The following is a 4,835-nucleotide window of genomic DNA, read 5'->3' on the forward strand; positions in this document are numbered from 1 at the left end:
AAAGACAATATTGGAGACACAAAGCAACCCATTTTCCCTGATCTAGCATCCTATTACTGGGAAAATAAGTTTTTAATGCTTCATAAACAGTCAAAACAGATTGGGATGGTCTTAACAAAACATAGTCTCTATTGACCCTTTAAAGCCTCCAGCATTTTAGGTTGACCATTTTCAGCTCTAGGAGTTGTGCCCTGTAATCAGTAATGCTTATTTATGTCCAGTCTTCTCTAGATCCAGGAGTTTTCTGAACAGAGCCTCGTAGTTCATTGATGCTAGCAAAGAGTCCCCCTTCGATGCCTTCGGAACCGGTTAGCTGATTTCTTCATCACTCAGGTTGGTCATATGGCGTCCAAGGGCTTTGAAGATGGCGTTGCCAGCACAAATATCCCACTTGCTGATGTATGTCACATGGATATGTAGATCAGCCTTTTCTTGACTCTTATCAGGCACATCCAAGAGCGCTAAAACTTTATAACCGCACTACCAGCTGGTAGACTTGTAGTCTGGTTTCCAAATGTCTGAAGAGCAATCTGCTTGACCATCCCAGAGTGGGAAGGAGATACGATGGATCCTTGGGTTTTTCTCATTGTGAGAAGAGTGGGCTTTGACATTCGATCCACCCTCTACAATTGCCCATGCTGTATACTAAGAAAATGGCTTATGTATTACTTCTAGTACAGGTTTGCCGTTCACAGCCACACACACCATTGTTGTGACATACTGGCGAAGGTCTTCTGTATATTACTGTGTTGCATTAAGTGGGTCAATCCAGCAGTAACACCTTCTGCTCACCTCTCTTTAGGGGTTATTATTTCCTTCAGGATATCCTCAGTAATATTATGATCCTTTAAGATAACTTCCTGTTGCGGTTTGCTAATGCTGCCATTTTGCAAAATACCAGAAATGAATTGGCTTTTATAAAGGGGGTTTATTTGGTTACAAAGTTACGGTCTTAAGGCCATAAAGTGTCCAAGGTAAGGCATCAACAATAGGGTACCTTCACTGGAGAAAGGCCATTGGCATCCAGAAAACCTCTGTTAGCTAAGAAGGCACGTGGCTGGCATCTGCTTGCTCCCAGGTTGCGTTTCAAAATGGCATTCTCCAAAATGTATTACTCCTAGTACAGGTTTGCACACAAATTGCATTGAAGAACATGGTGTTCTGGGGGACATAATACATTCAAACCGGCACAAGAACTAACTATAATGAGCAAACTCTGGGAGTTAAATTCAAGAGCACTTTTTCTGACAATGCATCTGACTTAAAATCAATAATAACAAAAAATAAAGACTCCAAATATTGGGAATTTAAAAATCACACTATTGAATAGTTTATAAATAACAAAAATCATAATGGAAATTTGAAAATACTTGGAAGTGAATGATAAAACTACTATCAAACCATGTGGGATGCAACTGAAGCAGTTCTTGGAAGAAAATGTATAGGTTTAAATCATTAGAAAATAAGAAAGGCTAACAATCAATACCATCCAACTTAGGAGGTTCAAAAAAGAACACCAGAATTACCCCTAATAATTTTAGAAAGAAGGAAGTAATACAGACAAACCCAGAAACCAATTAAATCAAAAGCAAAACCCCAACAGATTATATTATATAGTTTTAACTAACATACTCTCACAAAGTGAACACACATTTTAAAAGGATTCACTGCAAATAAACCATAGAGTGAAAATAATACTAATAGTATAAAAATATACAAACTACAATAAAATTGAAAAGCTGATATATTTTCCACTTCTTAGTGTAAGCAGTTGAGAAAGAAATTAATTCCTTTTTAATACAAACAAGGGAGCAAACAAATGAACTTCAGCTATGAAAAGATAATTTTGCAAATGAATCTTTGAAAATGTCTTTATTACAGTTTTTGTTGCTAAAATCACAAAAGTCTATCATTTTCAAAACTTGGAAAAAGAATTCACTAATCTGTTTTTAAAATCTTCTAACTGAAGAGTTTTAGTCAGTTTTGTGTCTAATTGTTTTAAAAAAAAATGCAATATCTACCCTTAGCTTGCAAGAACAACTCAAACATCAGAAAAATGGAAACTCAATAGCCAGATCTTCAGCCAAAACATTTGCGTAATTAGGAAATGTAGCTTATGATGCATTGTTTTGTATTAGATCTATAAATCCTTGTGAGTTATCTTTTCAGTTGTGACATACTTTAAAAACCAAGTATTGTGACACAGAGATAAATGGAATACAATTGAAAGTCCAAAAATATAAACCCATATGTATGTAGTCAGTTGATTTTCTTTTTTTTTTTTTTTTTCCTTTTGTGTCTGACTTATTTAGTCAGTTGATTTTCAACAAGAGTACGATGGCAATTTAATGGGAAAAGAATAGTCCTTTCAACAAATATTCTGGGAAAACCAGATATCTATGAGTGCAAAAGAATAAAGTTGAGCCCCTACCACATATCATATAAAAAAAGTTCACTCAAAAGGGGCAAAAGACCTAAATGAAAGAGATGAAACTATAAAACTCTTAGAAGAAAACCTAGATATAAATCTTCATGACCTTGGATTAGGCAATGGGCTTTTAGGCATTTAGGTTTTAGGGCTTTGACCAAAAACACAAGCAACAACAACAAAAATAGATAAATAGCACTTCATAAAAATTGAAACCTTTTGTGCTTTAAAGACACCATCAAGAAAGTGAAAAGATAATCCACAGAATAGGAGAAAATATTATAAATCATATTCTGATAAGGGTCTAGTATCCAGAATATACAAAAAGACAACTCAATTAGAAAGTGGGCAAAGGATTTGAATAGACATCTCTCTAAAGAAGATATCAAATCACCAACAAGCACATGAAAAGATGCTCAACATCATTAGTCATTAGGGAAATGCTAAACCAAACTACAATGGGGTAGTACTTCACAACCACTAGAATGGCTATTATTTTTAAAAAAGGGACAAGAGCAAGTATTGGTGAGGATGTGGAGAAATTGTAACCTTCATGCCTTGCTGGTGAGATTGTAAAATGGTACTGCCACTTTGCAAAACAGTTTGGCAGTTCCTTAACAAGTTAAACATAGAGTTACCATTTGATCCAGCAATCCCACTCTTAGGAATATACCCAAAAGGATTGAAAACAGGTGTTCAAACAAGAATTTGTATACAAACGTTACTAACAACATTGTCCATAATAGCTAAAAATGTGGAAACAACCCACATGCCCATTGACTGATAACTGGATGAACAAAATATGGTATAGCCAGACAACGGAATATTATTGAGTCATGGAAAAGAAAGTACTGATACATACTACAACATGGATGGATCTTGAAAACATTATGCTAAATGAAAAAAGCTAGTTATCAGAGGCCACATATTATAAGATTTATTTTGGTGCAATATCTAGAAGAGGCAAATCCATAGAGACAGAAAATACTTTAGTGGTTGCCAGAGGTTGAGGGAACATGAGTAATGGGGACTGACTGCTAATGAACGCATTTATTTTTGGAGCGATGGAAATGTTTTAAAGTTAGATGGGGGTGATGTTTGTACAGTTTGTAAATATACTAAAACCCACTGAACTGTACGCTTTAAAAGGCTGAATTTTATCTCAATAAATATGTTTTTTAAGAACATTGTAATAAACTGAACTAGTCTAAAGCTTTGAATTGTAGTATCACAGAGTGACATAACATGATTTTTTAAAAGAAAGAAGTGTATTTAATCATATTGATCTCATTAGCAAAAGGTTTTGTACTGTTCGTAAACAGAAGATAGTTTATTTTATCCTTTAAAATTTAATTCTGGCCTTTTAATAATACACATAAAATATTAAGGCAGTAGTGCAAGGATATAAGTTCTAAATAAATATGCATATTTTGGAGATTTATGCACAAAGTTTTTTATTGGTTGGGGACACAATCAGCAAACATTAGAGACCACTGCTTCAATGACTTGTTAGATAGCAGTCAGGAAAAAAAATTGCAGGGAAATTGATATAAGAAAATCAGCAAGAAATACTGGCACATCAAATGTTAGTTTATATTAAAAATGCTAAAGTAATTTGTGTATATGATTAAAATTAAAAAAAAAAAATCTGAGGGTCCCCACTGGAAAATTCTCTGAAGTTATACACAATTAATGAATTTTAACTCACTTTCATTCTTGATCATGTGGTGGCAACTTGCTACTAAGCAAATTTCCATTCTGTATTGTGCCATAGCGCACCTTATGTACTAAAAATGCATCCTTTGAAAATAATAAGTTCTTTCTTCAGTCACGTCCCTCACTGCTAGCCAGGCACTGGCACGCTCTAGTAATTCAGCTGGTACCACAGACGTCGTCTGGAACAGCATCCAATGTCTTTCCCCAGCTTGCCCTGGAAAAAGACAGTGGAGTCCCTGTAGTCTGTGAGCTGTCTCTTCAAATGTTTGCCTGACCTCATTATCCAGAACACTCCATAAATGAGGCCTGCTACATAGTACTGAGTCTGTTAAGGGGCAGGATACTCCCTTGAAAGTGACAAAACAAAATGGAAAGATCTGTCTAGCCAGGCTTGGAAAATACAGTTGCCAGGTTGCTATTGGTTTAAAGAGAATGCATAAGAAATGTGCTGGCTACAACCTTCTGTTCCTGAACCCCTGCTGTGAATGCTTTTATACAAGAACCAAAAGCTGAGAGGAAAGCCTGTCCTTTGCTGGCAATACCTGCACCCTAGCTGTTCTTCCGGATGTGCTTTATACTTTGTAAGTAGTCACAGCACTGAGAGCAAGGCTGCATTTGCCTCCCGGCAGTGCCAGCTAGTAGGCCTGAAGATCAAATGGCCTTCTTTTTAGCAGCATGATACTGTGGAAAG

At 35.7% G+C, this 4,835-nt stretch overlaps 1 pseudogene; it reads right to left on the reverse strand.

Annotated features, from left to right (window-relative positions):
• Nucleotides 1–207: 207 nt before the first annotated feature.
• Nucleotides 208–4,424, reverse strand: LOC119509911 (annotated as a pseudogene).
• Nucleotides 4,425–4,835: the final 411 nt, after the last annotated feature.

This window comes from Choloepus didactylus, chromosome 15, assembly GCF_015220235.1.
Source record: "Choloepus didactylus isolate mChoDid1 chromosome 15, mChoDid1.pri, whole genome shotgun sequence".
NCBI classification, from domain to species: Eukaryota; Metazoa; Chordata; class Mammalia; order Pilosa; family Megalonychidae; genus Choloepus; species Choloepus didactylus.